This window comes from Pelodiscus sinensis, chromosome 4, assembly GCF_049634645.1.
Source record: "Pelodiscus sinensis isolate JC-2024 chromosome 4, ASM4963464v1, whole genome shotgun sequence".
Lineage (NCBI taxonomy): Eukaryota > Metazoa > Chordata > Testudines > Trionychidae > Pelodiscus > Pelodiscus sinensis.
The window spans coordinates 17,452,469-17,476,661 of NC_134714.1; the positions used below are offsets into that span (position 1 = coordinate 17,452,469).

The 24,193-nt window shown below is 44.6% G+C and overlaps 1 protein-coding gene across 11 annotated transcripts in view; it reads left to right on the forward strand.

Moving 5' to 3' along the window:
* Positions 1–13,528: 13,528 nt before the first annotated feature.
* The window catches only part of LOC102453784 (SERTA domain-containing protein 2-like), a 28,369-nt gene continuing 17,704 nt past the window's right edge, over positions 13,529–24,193 (forward strand). For 4 of the 11 annotated variants that reach the window (XM_075926434.1, XM_075926430.1, XM_075926431.1 and 1 more), the window contains exons 1-3: positions 13,912–14,116; positions 19,126–19,256; positions 23,216–23,267. The gene's annotated coding sequence lies outside the window, so the exon portion shown is untranslated. Of the gene's footprint in view, positions 14,117–19,125; positions 19,257–23,215; positions 23,268–24,193 lie in introns of all 11 variants that reach the window. The other 7 variants (XM_075926435.1, XM_075926436.1, XM_075926433.1 and 4 more) reach the window with 5 other exon arrangements.

Sequence of the window (24,193 nt, forward strand, 5' to 3'; positions counted from 1 at the left end):
CTGAGCACAGTAATGCCTAAATAGCTTTAAAGAGCTGGTTCTGAGTACTTAGCAGAAACTTGAAAATAATATATGTTTATGAAGAGATTTGGTGAACTGTTACCATTGCACCTGGAAGGGCCATTTCTAGATTTCCCCAGAAATTTCCATTCAAGTCAGTGTAAACACAAGGTTGTTTTTGTTACTGGTATTCTGTCTATCTTAGACTAGTCTAGTTTGTCCATGTCTCCATAATTTTTCATCTTTTTTGTTAATGTAAATCTGTTAATTGTTTGTTCTCTAGTCCAGTTAGTCATTTTTTGAGGCTAGTTCCAAGATAATTGGTCTTGTAGAGCATTTGCAAGCGATGTGTGTTAGATACATGGACAGTATTTTCATCCTTTGTACAGATGATAAACTCCCTCAGATTTTTTTTACTACAACTTAATCACCATTCACCTCTCCATTAAATTCTCAGAAACCTTGCCCCTACAAGCATGAAATTCCTGGATGCTGTAATTGGCTTCAGCAATGGAACTCTGTACATGTAAGAAACCCACCTATCAGCACTGCTATTTTCATAGACCCAGGAACCTTCCCAAATGCACCAAGAAGTGTTACCTACAGACAGGCTGGTATCCCTACACACCTCACAGATAGTGAACTGGAGTGAAGGTGGCATTAGCCTGGGAGCTCTGCAGAGCAAGACTGCTGTATTCCTGCCAATCTTCACTAGAATTATAACCAATAAAAACTTTGTAGATGTGTTGAATCCCTCAATGCATCAAGAACCAACACATAATGGGTACATAGAAGGTGATGAATTTGATAACTCACGATTCAAGTTAGATGAAAAAGATGAGGACTCAGATTCACTAGCTGAATCTACCACTGCACCAAACCTGAAATGGAAGGTACCAGTGAACATCACTTTTTCTCTTGTTCAGGATAATCAAACTTCCAAATGATAATCCAGCATGTTCCTTCTGTGATGAACATGTTGGTAAGCTGAGTGCTTTAAGCCTCCACCCTCAGCGATATCATGGTGGAAAATACGTGGAATTCCAATGCTCCCGTTGTCAGCTAACAGAGCCAAAAGTGCATAGCATCTTATGCCACATTCCCAAATGCAAAGGGGAAGTATCACAAGAACCAACAAGTCACTGGTTTTGTAACACATGCCCAATGAGATTTGAAACAAAAATTGGCCTCACTCAACATAAAAGAATTCTGCATCCAGAGGTTCATAATGCAGAATGCCTCACAGCCAGCTGAAGCCCAACTCACAATGTGGTAAGCATAAAAGCTGCTGGATAACAGAGGAAGAAGGTCTACTCAGGGATCTTGGGGGGGGGGGGGGGGGGGGAGGAAATTCAGGTGAAAAGAATATGAACAAATTAATTGCTGAACAAATGAAAACAAACTGCTGAACAGGTAAGTAATAACAGAAGACATCTGAGTCTTCAAGGAAAAAGCCATAAGGAAAGATCTGACACCATATGTGAGTACCTGAAGAGAGAGACTGATACAATACCCATCATTATTGGCCTTAAGAATACCTATATGTGAAAGGTGTCAGAGTCTACTGGGCAGAGTCGATACCTTGGAATCTTTGGGAAAAGCAGAATTTGACTTGTGAATCATGAGAGCTTGGGTTGCAGGAAACCCCAATATGAGATCAATTGTTGAAGATTCAGCAATTGGCATTTTGACTTCCTTTCTAACTAGAGACCCTGAACCACAAAATAGAAGGAATATAAGAGCATAGGTTACCAAAAACAGAAAAGGAAAATCTTGGATGAAGAAAGGGGCAGCGCATACAGGCACTTAGAAAAGATACCTGCATCTTTTTAATACTGAGATGCAAACTCGCCTCCATAATCCTTGATGGCAGAGTGCCTGCAGTGCCAAGTCCCTCCGGCTGAAGTCCATCAAGCATATAAAGACAAATGGGAAATAGAAACACTTTTTGAAGGCCCCGGACAATTCAAATCTTTCACCAATGCCAATAACACATTTACCACTGTAAATCAAGTAAGACACAGGTAATCAAGAATATCCAAGGAATGAATAAGAACTCTGTGCCTGGTCCTGATGAGATCAGTCTAAGACACCTGTGCTTGGTAGACCCAGATGGCCTTAAACTAGTGGAACTTTACACCTGCTGATTACAGGCATAATTCCTGATGGTATCAAAGCATGTCAACCAATGCTGATCCCTAAAACAATGGACACAGAAGCCCTAAAAGATCTGGGAAACTGGATCAATTGTGCTGAGGCTTTTCTCAAGAATAATTACCAGCAGATTGGCCAAAGTGTGTTCCTTAAATACACACTAAAGAGGATTTATAGCAGCACCAACGTGTTCTGAAAACCTGAAGGTACTCCAAACCATAGTGAAACAAGCCAAACAGGAAAAAAAGACCACTGGGAGTTGTATTTATTGATATCTTGAAAGCATTCGATTCAGTATCCAATGACCACATTACGTGGTTATTACAAGAAAGGGGCCTGGACCATAATATTATTGAACTCAAAAGGGACTCCTAGGCTATGTTTACGCTATGTGTTTTGTTGGAAGAGGCAACACAAATGAAACGTGAGCTAATCAGCGCTTCATTTGCATTGCCTCTTCCGACAAAACCTGTACAGCTGGTCCCCGAGTTGCGAACGGTCAACTTACAACTGTTCGCAGTTACGACCAAAAGTGTCGTAAATGGCGGACCCTGAGTTACGAACGTGATCCGCGCTTACGAACAACGAGGTTGCGTGTAACTCAATGGGGTCCGACTTACGAACAAACAGTTATGACCAATTGCTTGGTCTGTAACCGTTTCGTAAGTCGGAGACAGGCTGTAGTAATATCTAGATACGTATGGAGGTTGGGCAAGAACTCACTCCAGGCATCAATATAAAAGTTGGTGTCAAACAAGGAGACCCTATGTTTCCACTGCTATTAAGTTTAGCACTTGCTTCTCTAATCTCAACATTAGAGAAAGCTGTCCTGGGATTCACTTCTGGATCAAAGCAGATAACTCTAGCTTTTGGGGTTGACTTAGTAATGCTGAGTGATACATAAGGCACAAAGGCCAGCATTGATGTAGTGAAAGCCTTTTGCCAGCTTTTGGGGCTTATAGTACAAGCTAAAAAATGCCATGGATTTTTATCTATACCCAACCCATGACTCTTACACTGTCAAAAATTGTGAGGCTTGGGAAATCAATCAAGAAGGTTTGAATATGATCATTTCAGGTGAGGCAGAGAAATAGCTGAATCTTAAGGCAGACCCATGTATCCGGTTCTCAAAATCGGCACTGTATGAAAAGCTAGACACTTGGCTAAAAAGAATCAGCAAGCCTCCTCTCAAAGCTTCACAAACTTGTACTGTTTAACACTTTCACAGTGCCTAGGATCATCTACTTGCAGATTGCAGAAAGTGTCCTTTCTTCCCTTGATGATCACATCAGAAGTGCTGTCAAACAATGGCTCCATTTACCAAACAACACTCAACAGCTTCATCTATGCCAGATCCAGAAATGGTGACTTGGGAGTAGCAAGGCTTATCAGCCTCAGTCCATCAGTCCAAACAAGGTGGTTGCACAACTGCACACTGTGAAGATAAAAGCAATAAAACACATTACATTAGCTAACAATATAGAAAAAGAGTTTGAAAATCTTTGGGTGGCTGCTGGGGGAGAAATTGATGAGATCCCCAGAATAACAGACCTAATCTTCATTGATTACAAGTTACCCCAGCATGTTCTGGAACTCTTGACTGAATGGGAAAAACCAGCACCAAAAACATGTTATGCAACACTATGCAACTGGAAAACTACGAATTCTCCCAGTGGAAAAACCTTCAATACCAACTGAATGCTTTCAGAACAACTCAATCCATAATCAATGGCTCCGGTTCTACTATGGGTTCTCTGAATGTCTGTTTCTGACTGCTCTCAAGATGTGATCAAATGTATACCCCACCAGAGAATATTTGGGATGTGGAAAAAACAACAAAACAATGAAGTATAGACACTGCCTCACCCTTGTATCCTGGGTCAGTGTCTGCAGTTCAAGGAGCCCACATACAACGTCATAACAGACTCTGTGACATTCTGAAGAGAGAGGCTCGAGAACTCAAATGAGAGATTTACCAAGGGCCCCAATTTTTACTCACCACTAAACAAGGACTGCGAAAACCAGACCTCAACTTTGTTAAAGAAGGAACAGCATTCATGGTAGATGTGACTGTCTGATTTGAATATAAAGACTATGTTTTTGAGAGAACTTTGTGGCTGTTTCTGTCCTAGAACGGGAAATGACCAAAATCCAATGAAAAAGTACTTTTTGCCTTAGGCAAACCACTAGACAAAATCCCACAAATTGCTAGGCTAGCTGTTGGACATTGTGCTAAATATTTTTGCTAATATTGGAAAACAAAATACATTGCCAACTATTCCATGAGGTTCTGTCCCTCGTGCTGACTTTCATTTTTACTCCTATTTCTTATCCCAACTGTCTCCTACCCTCATTTCATGGGAACCTTTTAAAGATTAAATATGTTCAGGACTGCTCACTGGACTTGACATGCTTGGTTGGACGGGCCACGTGGGGGTGTGCAAACATGCCGAATAACCCAAAAGAGAGACCCACAAGGATTTTAAAAATAGAATGGTCTCCTAGAATATGTGCTAATTATTTTTGCTAAACTGTTCAATCTTGTATTTGGCTGTGACACACTGAATATTTTCCCAAACCTGAAGAGCTCAGCACAAGCCCAAAAGTCTCTCACCAACAAAAATTGGTCCAGTAAAATTCTCTCTTCCCACCATCTCCTTAATATCCTATTATTGAAATGGTTACAATAGCACTGTCATCAGGAGTGCCTGAATACTAAGCATGTTTGACTGGATAGGGGCTAGTTTGCATAGGAATAGAACAGAGTTGACTATCAACATTTCTGGCATTCTGCTGTGAAGATTTTAATCTAGCTCTTCAGATCATTTGTTTTTGTACGATTCACTGGTGCCTCTAACAGACTTGGGCTATGTCTACACGGGGAAGGTTTGCATGTTGACAGCACTTTCATCCCCAAAAGTGGCCAAAAGAGAACTGGTAAAACTGGGTTTTCTGCCTCCCATTGTGAACATTTCATAGCCACATTGCTATTACACGGTGGACAGATGGAGCAAAGCAATGTGAGTAAGCATCCCATAGTGCGGTATTGTGTGAAGTCTGAGCTGATCCTTGTGCTTCTTGGAATTCCCTGTGAGTTCTACCACAGCATTCTCAGCTGCTGGGAGCAGTACTGTGAGTAGCTGTCTGAGCTCTCCTTGCTGAGGAATGTCAGAGCAACACAGCAAGTCTCTCTGGCCCTCCCCCTGCAGCAGCAGCAGCCTGCCTGTGACTCGGTTCCTAATGCAGGGCAGAACAGGAGCATTCCAATGATTTGCTGTTTGTCTGTTACCCAATTGGAGCAACTCACTCAGCTGTCAGAGATTTCCCCTTCCTCTTTCAAAGCTGTGGGGACAGGAGAGGAAGGGTGCATGCCTACAGGGCAGCAGAGATCAAAACACTGAGTAGAGCCATCAGGGATACTCTGAGCAGAGCACTGTGGGATACTGGCAGAAGACAGTTCTGTCAACAAAACAAACAGCAGTGTCTACACTCGCTCTTTGTCAACAATAAAGGGAAGGGAAAAGAAAAAAGTCTCTTATTGGTGTGGAAGGTTGGTTGTGTGGTGGGGGGCGGTGGTGTGTGTGTGTGTGTGTGTGTGTGTGTGACACTGACCACAACTGGGTGTTTTTCCTGACAAAAGTCTCATTGCGGTATGAATGCTCTCACTATTTTGTCGACTTAAGGCTGTTTTTGGCGACACAACTTGGTAGTGTAGACAAAGCTTTGGTTTCTTTTCAATGCATCATATGACTATCTTTTTCTCTAGAAATTGTAATGTGACAGCCATGGTGCCCAAACACTTGACAGCTGATCCAAATGCTGAGGCTGGGCTTACCACTCTGTTTCATGGAGGACATAAAAACGGTAAAGCAATAGCTAACACTAGATTGGGTTTTTCTTTTCTAACCGGGTAATCCTCTCTTTAGGAATCCAGAATATTTGGAACTCAAGTAGTTTCAGACATTCAGCAAAAGCATAAGAATCCAGACATCTGAGACAAACAGCAACTTATATCAAGAAAAAGGAAATTGGGAGGCAAGGAAAGAATAGTGTGTTGCTGGTTTGGGCTGAAAAGCATCTTTCTAGATACCTTAGATGCAGTGACAGTATAACTGAGCTGTGGTTTTTCATCCTTCAGCAAGTTAGTATTTCACATGGTAGTCTTCAAATTCAATAGGAACTGTGTCTATACTGTGGAACAGCAGTGGGACCATGGAGTCAGGAATCCACTACTCCGCTCCTGCCCATGAACTGCTTTGGGTCTTCTTTCTACACCAGCCTAGCCCCTACAAATGTAAAGAATACACATTTCCTGAGTAAGCGCCCACTTTCCAGCTGCTCTCACTCCATATGGCAGGGCCTGCTGTGGCTGTTGAGGAGGGGAAGAATTTGGCATGTTATTTCCAATGGGTGGTTAGAGTTTTATTCAATGTGTCTGCCACAGTGGACTCACTTCCCTCACCTGTCATTCAGACATATGGTAGTCTCTTTGTATAGAACTTTTACTTGTAACCGGACCTCCTCCTTCAGGCAAATTACCTCAGTTGCTTCTTGCATTAAAATGAAGGAGCAGCAAAGCCACAAATATCTAGAATGTCTGAGGAGTAGCCTGTTGTTAGTCTGTAACTTAAAAAACAATGAGTGGTCCTATAGCACCTTAGAGACTAACAGACAATCTAAATAGTACCATGAGCTTTGGCGGGCACAACTCCTTTCTTCAGATGATGAGAGGAGCAAGAAGCACAGAGGGGCAAATGGTTTAGCAAAGAGGTCAAGAAAAGCTAACCTGCCAACTGGAAAAAAAGCCAGAGATCCATCTTTATAGTAGGAAAAATGTCCATTATTCTTCTCTCTCAAGATGGCATTTGAAATTAATCAAATGCACAAACAAGGATAGGAGAGTTTGCAAAATGTAACTTGGAAGAAACTATCTCTTCTGTTGGCTATCTTTTGAAACTCCCTTTTGACTGTGCAGGTGGTGCCAGTGTGCATCCATTTAAGTAATAAACTGTCACTTTTGAATAAATTAGATATTTTAAATCTAAATTAATTTTATGTGCATTGATCACAGATCAAGTTTTGGAAGAATTTCAGTTTACTAAATCTTGGCTGCAGCTCCCCCATCTTCCCCCCCCCCCTTTTTTTTTAAAGGGATGGCAGATTGTGCAAAATAGTCTTCAAACTGGGTTAATATTTAGGCTATTGGCACAAGGACTGGTGTGAGGTGACCTTAAGATGTGAAGACAAAAATACCTTTATTGCTTTTTTAAAAAGAGGATGGAGGCATGAATTCACATGGGTCTAGTTACTTTGATGCTGGTATGAAACTGAGCAGCTCAGTATATCAAAGCTGTTGGCATCTAAAAGAGTACCTCTGTTGCCATATGCAAAAGACGTTAGTGAGAAAATATAGATGGTTAATAGTCTGAGATTTAGTAAGAAATATGTTCCTATAAAAATAGTATTTAAAATTCGTATACAAAATGTATTGTCCTTGAAACACACAAATGGGATTATGAGAAATAATCTAAGTCATGAAAGTAAGATAGTAATAGAGATGTAGCTGTGTTAGTCTAGTCTAGCTGTAACAAAAAACAGGACTATTTAGCACTTTACAGACTAACAAGATGGTTTAGTAGGTGATGAGCTTTCGTGGGCCAGATCTGAGGAAGTGGGTCTGGTCCACGAAAGCTCATCACCTAATAAACCATCTTGTTAGTCTTTAAAGTGCTACTTAGTCATGAAAGTGATAAATTCTTGTGTACTTGAGGTAGACAATTGTATGGCAAGAGACCTGGCTTCTGTTCTTTGATTTGCCAGTGACTATCTTTGGGACTCTGGACATGCCACTCAATCTCCCTCTCTCAGAGTTTATTTATTTATTTAAAATATTTTTACCCTGCCTCTCTATTTAAAATATTCAAGGCAGCTTACAAAATTGTTTAGAACACAATATAAATATATATAAAAAATTTAAAATGAGACCCTAGAGGGACATAAAACCTGCTAAGACATCTCAAGAGGAGAGACACACAGACTCAAAGTAGGAATAAGATCCTCCGGAAAAGGGTGCTTTTTCCGGAGGATCGGGGCCAGTGTAGATGCTCTTTTCCGGCTTTTCTAAAAGCTGGAAAAAAGCGGCGGACATTTTTATTTAAATGCCGCGGGGGATATTTAAATCCCCCGCGGATTTCCCTATTGCGATCTCTGAAATTAACATGCCCCTTCCGGAAAAGGGGCCAATGTAGACGAGCCCCGGTTGTGGGGGTTTGTTTTTCATTTTATCATATATGAAATGAGGATTCTTGCCTCCCACAGGTGTTGAGGGCAAATTAAATTTCTTAGATTGTTCTTTGAGTTTCTAAGATGAAAGAAACTATAGAAGTGCAAAATATTGGCTGTTTTCTATATCAACTGGATTTAAAAAATAGCTACATAACAGAAAAAAGCTACTTTTGTTTATCCATTACAACATAATTTGCATTCCTTTTTCTCTATTGCCTTATGTCTGAAAGGAGAAGAAATTTTTATAGTCATGAACTATAGATCTAAGTTCTATATAATATTGCACCAGATACTGTATTTATACCACCTTGAATGGTTGTAGGCCTAATTGGTAGTACAGTAGTATGGGAGACCTCCAAGGAATACCTAGATGTTACAGGAAGTGGCATTGATCCAGTAGAAGGAATCTCTTCCTTCTTATTTTTGAATCAGTGCTATCTTAATGCAACGGTCAATAGGCCGCTGGAGGTACTGTCTTTTAGGAGAGATGTTAAATTGAGGCTCTCATCACATTTGGTCAAGATCCCACATTTTTATTGCAAGGGCAGAAGTGCAATTCAGATGGTATTTTGTTCAAATTGCACTGGGTGCAGTCAGGCCCAGCCAAAGGGTTTGCAGGGCCCAAGGCAGGACGCGGAGCCCTGGGCCCGGCCGATTGGTGGTGAATACTCAGCAGTGCAGGGTCCTGAAAGCACAGGGCTCAAGGCATTTTGCCTTGCTCACCTTGCCCTATGGCCAGGCCTGTGTGCAGTCAAACAGACCACATTTAATTATTGAGCACTTCATGCTGTGGGTTCTGAGTGACTCTCTCAGGATGGGACTTCTCTTCATTGAGAGAGAACTGTAAGGGCACTTTGTCAAGAAAAATCAACTTTAATTTTGAGCTCAGACAGTGAGTGTTATACATAAAGGCAGTTCATGACTCATATTTAAGGCGGTTAAGGTTTGGACCTAACTTCTTTCATATGCCCTATAATCTTCAAAGCTTTTTGTCATTATTTCTGACCTGTGGCAAATAGTTATGTAACTAACTGTGAAATCTGCTTTCCACACTAGCCTTTTCTAGAGTGATAGTTTTAGCAGTCATTGTTTTATAAATTATACCCACCAGAGCCTTGCTTGGTGTTAATGTACCCATTAGGCAGTATTCTGTTAATAGCTTTTCATAGATTTTTGTCAGACTCAGAGCATATATAGATTTGCCTCAACCTTTGTGGAAACATCTGAACTCATTTACCACAGCTGTAGAAGAGACACATCCTTAGGTAAAAAAGCATTGACCCTAGCAACCAGTCAGTTACATTAGACAACTTATCCTACCTACCTGCCATCACTGTTCTCTCTGAGGAAGTTATCGGTTTGATGGCAGACACTAGGTAGTGACTTATTTGAAGTGATCCCCTCCCCATTTAAGGGTTATGAGTAATACGACCTACAGTGTCTACACTAAGAGACTATCTAGAAGACTGGCTTATTTTGGGCCTCTAACTTTTATAGTGACATTTGGCAAGTTATTCAATGGCAAAAAGGTACATTAACTCAACATGAAGGTTGCTTGTAGGGATGTGAATGTTTAATTGTTAAATGGTAACTGGCATGCCTCACCCTTAATGGCTGAGGCTTACCGGTTAAAGTTAACTGGTGGGGGCTGGAGCATCCTGCAAGGAGGGGCTACTCCAGTGCCCTGGATGAAGCAACTCCCCATCCCTCTCTTTAATTGGTTAACCAGTTAAACATATTGTCAACAACATATTGTTTAACTGGTTAACCAATTAAATGGGATTTTACATCCCTAGCTGCTTGGTGGTAGGTCATCCTCTTGCAGAATGCTGAAATGATAAAATTTCTGAAAACCAGCAAATATACAGTTACACTTACCCGTGCAATCTTAACTCTTTCAGTAACAATTTAAAAAACAGAGATTATACATACAAACAAGACCATAATCACAGAATGAGGATTTCACTATAGATATGTAGTTTCTTGCCAGATGAAATGCTATTTACACTAAGGCTACATCTACACTGGCAGCTTCTTGTGCAAGAATAGCTGTTCTTGCGCAAAAACTTGCCAGGTGTCTACACTGCACATGCGTTCTTGCGCAAGTAAATTTACAGTACAGCATTGGAAAACAGGGCTTCTTCCAGAAGAGTTATTCCTCTCCCCACGAGGAATAAGCCCTTTTGCGCAAGAGCTCTTTCATAAGAAGGCAGTGTAGACAGGCAACATGATTTTCTTGCGCAAGAAACCCTTATGGCTAAAATGGCCATCAGAGCTTTCTTGCACAAGAGAGCATTCACACTGCCGTGGATGCTCTTGCGCAAAAACACATGGCGGTGTGGACGTGCTCTTGTGGAAGACCTTTTGCACAAAAACTCTTGCTCAAAACAGTTCTTGCGCAAGAAGCCTGCAGTGTAGACATAGCCTTTGTTTGTTTTTAACTCAAGAACTGTTTCTTCATTTAGTGAGTAGAAGATTTTGGTTTTCTTCATTTAAATCATTGCTCTGGGGTGGGGATAAAGGGTTCAGTAGGCAGAGTGCCCTGGGGAGAAAGGACAACTGCAGCTTTCTCAGTGCAACAGCTTGGGGGCCAGGTGAAAAGTGCCTGTCCATGGCTACTGTAGAAGGTACAGTCGGAGAAAGAATGCACGAAAAAAGAAAAGCCTTTTTCAAAATCCTGTAAACCTCATTTTTGAGTACAGGATCTTTTGAAAAAGGCTTTTCTTTTCGAAAGAACTGCGTCTAAACTGTGGTTTCACTTTCAAAATAGCATTTTTCGAAAACGCCATGATGTGATTATGCAAATGAAGCACGGAAAATTCAAATCCCAGCTTCATTTGCAATTTTGATATGTCTAATTTACATCCCTTTTTCGAAAGAGGGATATAATCTAGAGAGAACCTTTGGTGGTTTTTTTCTCTTTTCTCATTCAGCAGCATAGTGATTATTTGGTTTACCCCACAGTTGTTGTGGAGACATTTGGTGCACTAGATCAGGTATGTATACCACATGTAATAGGCATTTGTAGGACCCAGGGTTTTTGAAAGGAGGGTTCTGACCAGTGTTGGCCATTATAGCAGTGGAGATATGTCTGTAGGTTTTGCATCTGTTCTGGCATCTGGTGCCGCTTTGTGTTGGTGCGCCCTGATCTATGGGGAGCCTGCTTCTGATGATGAAGTTGAGAGAGGGGTTGTTTTTGAAGGCCAGAGGAAGGGGTTCAAGTAGGATGGAGTCCCAATTGAGTTTGGTACCCTGTAAGGATTCAAGTGTGGGGTGATAGGTGACATCTGTTGTGTTTGAGCTGCCATCTATTCATCTTAGAGCTAGTTTTTTCCATTTGTGTCCACATATGTGGTAAAGCAAGGGGGAAGCAGTGTGGATGGGAAATGCAGCTACTTCCTCCAAAGCTGCCACTGGTCTCTTTGCATAAACTCAATGCAGCAGATGGACTGTGGGGGAAGGGGGAGTCACTGAACAGCCATTCTAAGTGGCATGTCCCTCTCCAATACTGCCCAAGTAGTGTGTCAAAAAAGATTTATTAATGTGGCTTGCAGCAGCATTTGCTCCCCTTCTGTGTTCTGTGACCCCCAGCCGTGAGGTCAAAGCACAGCTGTGGCTGGGGAACCAGTGGCACATGTTGAGGGGAGGGGAAACTGCTGAAAGGAACCTGGAGGAACAGTTCTTCTGCCTCTATGCAGGGATTCTGCCTGGTTTCCTGTGCCTCTCTGGCCAACTTTCAGGGCCCAGCTCTGGCATCCCACCTCACTGCTGCCTATCTAGATATTCAGCAGGGGTAACAATCTGCTGGAACAGAGGGTCCTGCAAACTGTCCACTTTTTCAGATCATGGATCGTTTGAGAAATCCTAATTTGCTTACAAACTTGTTTATTTAAAAAGTTTAATTTTTGAAAAGATTTCTTTAGCCTTGTATTTGGACCTGAAGTGGTTCCCTGAGCTTCTGTCTTTAATGTGAGAAGTGTTACTTAGCTGTGATTCATAAGGTAAAGTCATAGTATTATTTAAGGACTCTAAATCTTTTTTTTTTTTCAAAACTGCACATGCAAGTATTTGTTTGCTTTGCACAAACATTTATGCTAATATACTTTGATTATGCAGATGCTCATGGAAAGCAAGTCCAAAGAAAATCCATTACAAAAATCAAATGAATGTGGATGACTTTTGCAATATTTGCCCAACTCTAGCTTCATTGCAGAAGAATGTAGATGTCTTACTCCACTCCACTAACAGAAAAAGGAATACTGCTAATGGCTGTTTACTGACACCACTTAATTCCCTTCATTCTGCTCTTTTCTGATATAGGAAGAAATGGGATTGTTAAGGAGTAAGTATGAATTCAAGGCTGTATTCTAAGGTCAGAAATTGGCAAATGTGGTGGTTCTAATTCCAGTAAGCAGATTTTGATACAGCAGTTGAGGAACTTTGGGCAGTAGTCAATAAAAAATATCATTGCAGTCTTTGTACTTCTGCCTGTTAGCCATAGGAATAAAGTGCTAAGTGGCCTCTTGCAAGTCCTATATTTGTCATGATCTAACTCAGCTTTGTGGTAGCATTATTTTCTCGGGTTATGATGTTTAATGCTCAATTTGGCTTTAACAAGAGAGTATTCTTTGTGCAGCTCTTTTTAGAGCAAAATTTTTTATTGTGATGGATGTGCAGCACCATTAAACGAAAGGAACCTGCATTAAAGTAAATTGTACACTGCTGTATTAATGTGGTCCAAGTGTTAAAAGATGCTTGATAGTGTAAAAGGGAATTGATGAAAGGAGGGCCTTTGCATTTCCTTTACCAGCGGGGGGCCCAAGGATGCAGTTAAAGGGCTGCCCCTGTGTTGTTTTAATAAGAAAGGTGGGTGGGTCCTTCCGTTTCCCTGTTTGTTGCAGTGCTCCAAGACGGGGGAAGGAGGGGGTGACCCATTGAAGCTCACCCAACACATCGACTGTCCAATTCATGGGTTGAGTCACAAGGAAAAACGTGCGGAGCACCGCCAACGAATGGGCTCACTTGCAGGGCGCCTTAAACCAGATGTACTGCAGCTGGGGCTGGCACAGAGCAGCAGCTGCAGGGCAGAAGTCCTGGTACCATCCATTGCTCCGCCCAGCGCCCTAAGCTTGGGGCAGCGGGGCTGAGCCATGCACTGGAACCACGGTGCCTAGGAGCTGCCGCCTGGGTGGGAGGAGCTACCTCCCACTAGCAGGGCGGAGAAGAGACCCGTCCCACAGCGGGGAGGGGTGGCGCCCTGGCGGAACTGCGGCCACGCCCATTCCAATTGGGCCAGAGGAACCAGTCGCCCCGCCCACAAAAGCGCCGGAGCCTTTTGGATTGGTCGGTGCTGCTGGCTTATCGGAGTCCACCCTTCCGAACGAGCCAGCCAATAAGAAAATGGTTGCTGGGCTGGCTTGAAAAGCCGCTGGCCAATGGGAGCAGGGGCAGCTGCCGGCGGGCGCCGCGCTCGCAGCTGCCCCCCCCCTTCCCCGTGGGGCTGCGTGCGGAGGGGAGGAGCTGAGCTGAGGTGGCCGGGGCCCGGCGGGGGTGGCGCGCGCCTCCTCCCCCTCCCCCTGGAAGGAGTCCGAGTCCCAGCCGCGCGGAGGGAGCCCGGCAGGCGGCGAGGGCAGAGCAGCGCGGCGCAGCCTGCGGCGGCGGGTGGCTCCTCTGCCAGGTGAGACACCGGCCGGGGCTGGAGGGGGGAAGGTGCCCGGTGGAGGGGAAGAGGGACCTGGCTGGGGGGGAGGGTCTGGGGCAGGACCTGACTTGGGACAGCGGGGGGGGGGGGGCGAGTCCTGGCTGGGAAGGACCTCGGTGGCTGCTTGGAGTAGGGAGGAGACGGGACCGTGGGGCTGGGGGGGGGACCTGGGGGGACCTGGGGGCTGGGGGGGGAGGATGGGATCTGGGGGCTGGGGGGACCTCCTGGCGGGGGGGGATGGGACCTGGGGGGACCTGCTGGCGGGGGGGGGATGGGATCTGGGACCTGGGGGGACCTGCTGGCGGGGGGGTGGATGGGACCTGGGGGCTGGGGGGACCTGCTGGCGGGGGGGGGGGGTGGAAGAAGACAGGAATCTGGGGTGCGGGAAAGACCTGTCTGCGGGGCGGGGACCTGGGTGGGGACGGACCTGGGGGGGGGGGGGTTGGATGGTTGGCTAGCTGCTTGCCGGACTTGGTAGAGGGAGGAACCTGGCTAGCTAGCTGCTGGAGGGACCAGGCTGGTTGCGATAGGTCCTGGTGGAAGGGGAGGGGGCACCTAGTTGGCAAAATTCAGTAGCGGCTGGGATGGATCAGATCAGTTATAATTAGCCGAACTGGGATCTCTGGAAAACTGGGCAGGAGGAGTGTAACTTTTCATAGTTCAGGAAGCCCAAGGTTATCTCTGATATTACTGCTGCTCGTTGCTGCTGGGGACGGCACAGGCAGCCGTTTTCAGGAAGTACCCAACTAGGCTAGTCTCTTTTCATGAAGGCCAGATGGTGGCAGGCTCCCCTGGGCTTTATTATAAATGGTGCATTTGCAATAGTAGCTGTAGGGATGGCGGCAAGAAAATGAATCTATCTAGGTCGCTATCTGTGTGTGTTTTATCATTTGCAATTATTTAGATTGAAATCATATTGTCTTTTAAAAAATCTAATTGAACCCAACACATAACTGCTTTGTATCTTTCTCGCATGTCTTCTCATGTCTGTTATATAAGCTCCCAAGTTTGCTTGACTTTCCAGCGTAGCTCATACTTTTCTCTTACATGCATATTGCATATTTGCTGCACTAACACACATGATTAATAGTTTCTGTTCAAGATAGGGCTGGAATTTGTTGAGGTGAGTTTCAGCAATTTAGAATTTGAGGTGCCTTCACAGAAATGTCTGAGAAGCGCCACGTGGTGGTTTTCTCTTATCTGGTTCAGCCAAGTATGTTAAATCTCTCACTTCTATAGGCATTAAATTGAATTTGAGTTCAAAATAATTTAAAAATAGATAGTACAAGGTATTTAAGTTAAATGGACCACAAACAAATTGGTCCTGAAAGGATGGATATAGAGTTGGTGGGGGACTGAAGAAAGAGTAATACAGGTTGAACGTCTGTAGTCCGGCAACATCCATGGTCTAGCATGATTTTAGTTAGCTGGGTGTCCCCTTTTATGGATGTGGCCAAATTTCCTGCAGTCCCATAAAGTTTGCTTATAGCCATCAGTCCTGGCTCTCAGTTTTTTTTGGTGCTGTTGTTTAGCTCTAATTTACCCCTAAGGGTGGTTTAAGAGCCTGGTAAGCAATGAAAGGTCCTGGTGGAAGGGGTAATGGTCCTAGACTGTATTGACCTCTGGTGATTTGGCAAATTGTCTGGTTCGGCACTGGTCAGTTCCTGAGGGTGTTGGACTAGAGAGATTCAACCTGTGTATGTTACTAATATGTAAAACTAGTAATTATTCACAGAATATGCAATTGTATGCCTAGTCTGTTCTAAAACTGAAAGCTTTCTAATATGTAGGTTACCTGCGTTTGATAGTCTTTCCTATTTTATCCTGTCACTCATTGTATAGCAATGTGAAATTAGAATGGCAATGAGAATGGTAAACTTGTGGCTTGGAACATGAAAATGAGTTGTAATTAAGGAAAAGATCCTCTTTTTTTTCTAATTAGCCAGGTGGCTGGCACGTGACCTAGGGTGTGTGAGGCTGTTCCTGTTGCACAGCACGAAAGGTTATTTTTGATTTTTACAGGTTGAGATTGGGTCCAAAAGTACCTTTAAAACCTTCTCCTGGAGGAAAGGTTATCCCATGGAAAGTTTGGTTGTGGTAGCTCTTATAGTGTCCAATTGATTAGAATACAAACATTCTCCTTTATATATTAGATATTATCCTTTCTTACATGTATTTGCACACTGATTTTTTTTCCCCAGATTTATTCCTGAGTGCTGGGCTGACCATTAAAATGTGAAATCTCATTAAAACTCCTTTTTAAAGATTATACTTCCTATGTTCTTCACAAATAGATTTTAAAAACTACATTAACTTTCAGAAACAAAAAACAGGACTATATTGCACTTTAAAGACTAACAAGATGGTTTATTAGGTAATGAGCTTTTGTGGGCCAGACCCACTTCCTCAGATCAAATAGTGGAAGAAAATTGTCACAACCATATGACAATTTTCTTCCACTATTTGATCTGAGGAAGTGGGTCTGGCCCACGAAAGCTCATTACCTAATAAACCATCTTGTTAGTCTTTAAAGTGCTACATAGTCCTGTTTTTTGTTTCAGCTACACCAGACTAACGCTGCTACCTTTCTATCACTAATCAACTTTCAGGTCTATCTAGCATATTAGGTTATTTTTAAAGACAAATCAAAAATAGTCATGCCTTTTTAGTATGTTAAACATCTCAGTGTTAACAAGTAGTTGTTTTTAAGCAACCTATTTTTAATTTCTTGTCAAGAATGGTCCAGACCTTCAAGAAATCATTTTCTGTAAGCAATAAGGAGTTGTATCTGAATAATGGTTTTTTGTTGGGTCAACTTGGTTGGTCTCAAACAGTGAGTACTCTACTGCTAGATTATTGCTCCTTTTTTTTACCAGCTAGTCCTGTGTGGTGAAATTTTGAGGTGAAAAAGCAAACACACCCATTCATTTTATAGTGCTCTCTGCAGCCAAATTCCAATGAAGCATTGCCTTCTTTGTTTATAGAATATTGGAACTAATTGCTATGTTAAGTGTATTATTCACAAACCAATATTTTAGTTACCTGTGAATATTTGAGTGTGACAGTTGAAATGCAGATTTTGAACTGAAAAGCTAATTCTTGCTTCAAAAGAAATATGTTTCCATCTAGATAAAGTGTGAATATTTTACTCTGGTGCTGAATTTTCTAAATAGGCTGCTGTGGCTAGTTTCAGGTTTTAAGAAAAAAGTCCAGACAGACTGAAAAAGCACTCTGTTTCTAACAGCACATGGGATTCCAGGGGGCACAGTTTATGAGAGCTCCCTGGAAGTCAGTGGAGCTATGCCAGCTGAGGAGCTGCTCTCAAGAATAAATGAGATTTTGAGAGCACCCCAGTTTGTGAACCTCAGTGGAGGCTGAACAGTCGTCCCTTTTTACTATACCCTCCAACCTTCGCCTAGTCCACTAACATCAACTTAGTCTTTTTTGCGTTGCTTAAACTTCAATCACCTTGTTAAAATCCAAGTTGTAGTTTCTGTTGTGTACTGACAACCCATACACTCTTTGGGTACAATTAACATGCTATGATGTGTGTTACCAGCAAATTTATGGATCCCATCAATTCATCATATTCCCTAATGGTGGCTTCATATACTTCATATACGCTGCTGTGGCATTTCAAAGTGGCAGCACTGCGTGCAGCCTGGGGTGAGCTGGGGACTCTCTAGTTGATCCTAGGCTCCCTGCGGCATTTCCAAGGACCCGTAGTCAGCTGGGGACTCCCCAGGCTCCAGCGCAGTGTTGCAAAGCTCGCAGAGCCTGGGGTCAGCTGGGGAATCCCCTCTGATCCCCAGGTTCTGCGAAAATGCCATGTGGTTCTGGAAAATGCCGTGCAAAGCCTAGGGTCAGCTGGGGAGTCCCCGACTGACCCCGGGCTCTGCATGGCATTTCAAACCAGCAGCACAGCACGGAGCTCAGGGTCAACAGGGGACTCTGAGTTCCCCGCTGACCCCAGACTCCATGAGGGCACTTCCACTTTGAAATGCACAAGAGCCCCCGCTGGGGACTTTTGTGCATTTCAAAGCTGGCACTCCACGTGCAGCCCGGGGCCAGCGGAAAGTCCCACTGACTAAGGGCTCCACACATGTGCTTCTGTTTTGAAATGCACAAGTGCCCTCCTGGAGCCCAGAGTCAGTGGGAAGTCCCACTGGCCCCGGGCTGCATGCAGTTCTGCATTCATCCTTTGAAATGTACAAGAACTCCTGCTGGGGCTCTTGTACAGGGGCTCTTGTACATTTCAAAGGAGGAATGCGGAAGTGCCTATCAACTAGAAATTCCATCCACTACTGGACTAGTAAATTACTTGTTAGTTACCATCCTTACGCAGGAGCCAGCCCCCGTGTGAGAAGGCTGGGAGCAGGAGCTGTCCCTCTCCCCTCCACTGCATGCTGGACTGCCAGCTCTTGCTGCCAGCCCAAGCCTGCACTGGTTCAGCAGTGGCAACCCAGTAAAATTAAGGGAGGCAGGAGTGGGATACCATTTAATCAGTGAATGGGTTAAACCTAAGGTTTAACCCATTCACTGATTAATGGGGATTTTGCATCCCTACTTATAATTTGGTCAGCCTGTTGTCTTTATGGTCATGTTAGAAAACCTCTGGAAGAGAGCAGTTTTTAGCCACAGCATGTTTTATGAGATGATACAAAATTAATATTTGTGAAACTGATACTTTGTGGTCAACTTTCTTTATGTATCCTGCTTAATTATTAAAGATATTTACCATTTCACATGATATTTTGACAAAATATAAATCAGATTTTTTAACTATAAGCCCAAGGCATGGGATAAACTTAATTTTGACTCTTATGAGTTCAGGTTTTGTAGATGTTGTCTTAGCACTGAATATTTAAAATATCAGTTTAACACAGTTGTGCTAAATTTCATTCTAATGATTACTCTTAGCATATTCAGGCTTTGCTTTTACAAAAATAATAATAGAACACTTTTTTTCTAATTCTATCCTAAAGTTGCATCATTCTGTTGAAGTGGATGACTTCGGCCATTATCACAGCTGTATAATTCAACACCATTTCGGATGAATGCACTTTATACAAAATCTGGAATCTTCCTACCTGGAACTCCTATCTAACTTGTAAAGGTAACTTTTTTTCTGTAAAATAGAAGTTTAACTTGTACAGTGTCTATTTAGGTTTCAGTTCTCATAGGTAGATTCTTAATATCCATCTTCTGAATAATTTTGGTAAAATCAGTAGTCCAAAATGACAGTGGGTTTCTTTATGCTTAGTGCATAGGGTAAAATCTTCAGATGATTTGCTTTGAGTAGCATGTTTTATGTGAGCTTCTGTTCACTTAAGCATTGTAGTCTTATAATAAATTGTTTGCATAACACTCAATTTTTCTGGGTTTTAATAACTAAGGCCCCGATCCTGCAGTGAACTCTGTGTTGCATGCTCATTGGCAGTCCCTTCAGCTGCAGGAATTGGGGGCCTTATGGAGTGAGTCTATCTGCAAGGAAAAAAATTATTAAAAGTAAATCTCTCAGGACTGCAGACACCAATTCCATGTTAGAGTAGTGGCTCTCAACATTTCCAGACTACTCTATCCCTTTCAGGAGTCTGATTTGTCTTTCTCACTTAAACTACTGTCTGTCTACTGTACAGGCAGTCCCCAGGTTACGCGGGTTCGACTTACGGAGGACGCGGGTGGCGGTATCGCCCAGACGCACCGCGGTCCCGCCGCCCGGGTCCTCCGCGGCTTTGCTCCGCGTCTCCCTGGTCTGCGGAGCAAAGCCACGGAGGACCCGGGCGCCGGGACCGCGGCGTGACTCGGTCCCGCCGCCCACGTCTCCCTAGTCTGCTGGGGGGGGCACAGCTAGTGCGCCTCCCCCCCCCCCCCCCCAGCAGACCAGGCTTTTCTTGCGGACACCTGTGGTAGGGCAGCACCCTAGCTGCTTTGCCCCAGGCGTCCTGATTCAGCCGCTGCTGGTCAGTTTCAGCAGCGGCTGAATCTGGACGCCTGGGGCAGAGCAGCTGGGGTGCTGCCGGGTTGATCCCCGCAGCGCCCCAGCTGCTCTGTCCCAGGTGTCCAGATTCAGCTGCTGTTGAAACTGATCAGCGACTGATTCCAGTAAGCCCGGGGCAGAGAAACTGCCTCAGGCTTCCTGTAGTCAGCTGCTGGTCAGTTTCAGCAGCGGCTGAATCTGGACGCCAGTTTCGACTTACGTACAAATTCAACTTAAGAACAAACCTTCAGTCCCTATCTTGTACGTAACCCGGGGACTGCCTGTATTCTTGTGTCTGGTTTTGTATCTCAGCACAGTTACTGATAACATTGTTTACTTTCTCATTTTTACCATATAAAATCAATTGGAATATAAATATTGCATTTACATTTCAGTGTCTAGTTTATAGTAGTAGGGATGTTAAATAGCAGTTAATTAGGTAACCGTGTAACTGATGAAAATCTTAGTGGTTACACACTATGGGCTCTCCGTTATAAAGCTTATACTGCATAGCCCACAACGCAACCAGGTCCCCAAGAGCGGAACTGGCAGCTAGTGCACACTGGGAGTGGGATGTCAGTCCCACTCTTGGGGAACCAGTTGCACTGCAGGTTCTGCGGTATACACTGGGGCATGAAGTATAAATCTTAGAGTGGGAGCCAACGTATAAGAGATGCAGTATCCGATAAGCTCATGCTTAACTATCTAAACAGTTATACTGTTACATCCCTAGTATATAGAGCAGTGTAAGCAAATCATTGTGTAAAATTTTAGTTTGTACTGACTTCCCTTGTGCTTTTTATGTAGCCCGTTGAAAAACTAGGCAGATACCTAGGGGAGTTGATAAACCTTCTGAAAGAACTCTGTGTACGCATATCCCTGATTGAGAACCACTGTGCTACAGCAGTAAAAATGGCAATGTAGATGTCCCTACTTGAGCTCAGAAACCCACCCCTCTTGCTTGATTCAAGAATCCATGCTCTAGCCTGACTGGAATCATCTACACTGCTTCTATATTTAGCTGCATAGCGTAGGGATGTTAGTGAGTAGTCGACTATTTACTCACTCCACTCCACCCCACCCCACCCCACCCAGCTGCTGCCTCTGTATGAGAGGCAGCAAGCCAGGGCAAGTGGGGGGGAAATAACAGGAGCCAGTTTAAAAACTGATTCCCCGCAGCACTGTCTCCGTGGTGCTGCCTCTTCCCACTCCCCCCGCTGCCTCTGTCAGAGGCAGCAGGGAGTAGGGGGAACAGGGGAGGCTGCTCCAGTAGCAGTCCCTGCCCATGGAGCAACCCTGGCCACTGTGAACAGGGGCTCTGTTTGCGGTAGTCAGCTGTGGCTGCCGCGAGCAGAGGCTGCTGTACTTGGTGCAAGCTGGGACAGAGCAGTTCCAGCCTGTGCACTTTAAATATACCGTATATACTCGAGTATAAGCCGAGTTTTTCAGCACAGTTTTTGTGCTGAAAAATGCCCCCCTCGGCTTATACTCGAGTCAGCCTCCTGCTCGCGGGCGGGCTCAGCGCGTCTCTGCCGCCGGCCGGGTCTAGATGCGTGAGCCCGGAGCTCCGGCCCCCCAGCCCCTGCCCTCCTGGCCCTTCCGGCCCCTGCCCTCTTGACCCTCTCAGCCCCCCTGTCCCCTCGCTCCCCGGCCGCCCCTTCACCTACCGCTTCCCCGCTCAGACCCTTCCGACTTCCCGTTAAGAGTCCAGCCGCGGAGGCGCTCCCGGCCGCGGAACGGAGCGGAGCCGGGCCCCCGAGCGCTCCCGGGCGGGCTGCTGGGGCCGCGGGGCGGGGCATGGCCCCCCGGCGGGGCGCTGTCAGGCAGCGGGCAGGGCTGGGCGGGCAGGTACGCCCAGGGCGCCGGGAACAATTGCAAACCCCCCGGCGGCAGCGGCGGCCCCAGTCTCCCGGCTACAGGGAGGCCCCATGCCAGGTGGCGGGAGCTCTGCTGCGCCCAGGGCCAGCGCCACTGCCCGGGAGGCTCCGGTGGGTCCCGAACCGCGGGCGGGCGGGCAGGGAGCCTGGATCCGCCCCCACCCCCGCGCAGAGCCTCCCCCCCCGCTGGCTCATTGGCCCATCGACGCCTGGCCCGGGTCTCGCACAGCCTCCCCCCCCCCCCCCCCCCGCTGGCTCGTTTAGAGGGGGCTCGTTGGCAGGCGAGGGGGCTGGAACGTGGGGGCTGCGGGGGCTGAGCTGTGGCTGTGTCTGCAGAACCATATTGTTTTTGTTGACCCCCTTTTCCCCTTACAGAGCTAGGTTATTGTTTTTCTTTGAAATAAATATTCATGTAATTTTATTGGTATCTATCTTCATTTTTTACATTTACCAGTAGCTGCCTCATTTCCTACCCTAGGCTTATACTCGAGTCAATACTTTTTCCCAGTTTTTTGGGGTAAAATTAGGTGCCTCGGCTTATATTCGGGTCGACTTATACTCGAGTATATACGGTAGTAAGAGCCTCCTCAGCGCAGGGGGGTCCCGGAGCTGGCACTAGATGGGACTGCTCAGTCCTGGTTTGAGATGGCTCCATGAGCTACCCCCGTTGCGGCTCTGCAAAGCAGCCTTAATTGACTGATCGTGTAGTCGATACAAATTGTACAAGTTTTTCTCTTATCAGTTGCGTTTATTTATTTTGGTGGTGGAAACTTCTCTGATTCTCTCACAACTCTACATCCCAGCATTTCTTCACTGTGAATACTCTAAGTTCTGTTGGCAATGGATTTTCATTTCAATCCACTGCTGCCTGTATGTAGTTTCTGTCTAGGGTGTTACATGTGTGATCACATGCAATAGTTTTCTATCTCCAGTAGATGGATGACTTAAGGAAGGAATTTTTGTTCTCCAACTGTTTTCTGTCAGGAAAAGCTAGTTGGAGGCTCTACATTGAATCTGATTAAGAGTTTGTCAATTCAGCTGTGTCTTGCTTTGTTGAAACCACAGTAGTGCTTTTTTTTTTTTTAAAGTTCCATCTTAATTAGTCAAACTTTTGCTACAGGAGTTTATAGATTCAGTAACTTTTTGATTGTTTGGTTCAGCTGAACTATTTATTCTGTTATGCCTCAAGCTTAAATGATAATCATTCCCTTCCTCCAGCTGAAACACTTCACCCAAAATCTTAGCTGAACTGTAGCTGCAGCAATACTTGGTAAGTATGTACATTTACTATATAGGGTTCATTTCTAAAAGTGGAATCAGATGCACAAATGACCCAAGTTGGGGATAAACTTTAAGATAATCTTATGTTGCTTTTTCTTTACTTTTGGAGACCTGTAACCTAATTACGTTTCCTGCAATTGACTCTAGTGATAGATAGGGATGTTAAATTTAGATTAACTAATTGAATTGTCGGTGGGGTTTCCATCAACTATTTGATTAGTCTATAAGGGAGCCTCCGCTTTGGGCTCCCGCACTCCCTGTGGCACCTCAGCCTTTGAAATGTACAAGAGCGCCTATGGGGCTCTTGTACATTTCAAAAGGAAGCTCCAGGAGCAAGGGATAAGTGAAGGGAAGGACTCCCCTGCTGGCCCTGTGCTCCCTGCAACTCCTGAGCCTTAAGAAATGTACAAGAGCTTCTCTGGGGCTCTTGTACATTTCAAAAGCAGAATCGCAGCAGAAGTGACACAAGTGGAGATTGCTTCAGTCCCTGCTCCTGCCATTTCCCACTGTGCCTCTACCTCCTGTGGGGATGGTGCTGGGGGGAACTGGCTAGCCACTAGCCAAAATGCTCGCCACTAGCCGCATGTGGCTATTTGACCAGTAGAGTGGCTAGTTTGTGGCTATTGCTTCAGAACTGTTTGGACACCACAGTCTTATAGCAATAAACATCACATCATATTTTAGCAGGTGGAAAACACAAATCCTGACAGAATCCTGCTTTCCCAGAATGAAATACTGAAGCTAACAAGTAGCAGCAGATAAACAGCTCTTTATTTTCTGTACATGGAAATTGATGACCATTGCTTTACAAATGACTTGTGAAGAGGGCTCTTTTTAGTGTAGAAAGTTTCCCGGTTTAATTACTAAACTTTTCTTCTCTTCACCTCTTATTTTTAGATCAAGGTGAACTTTTCA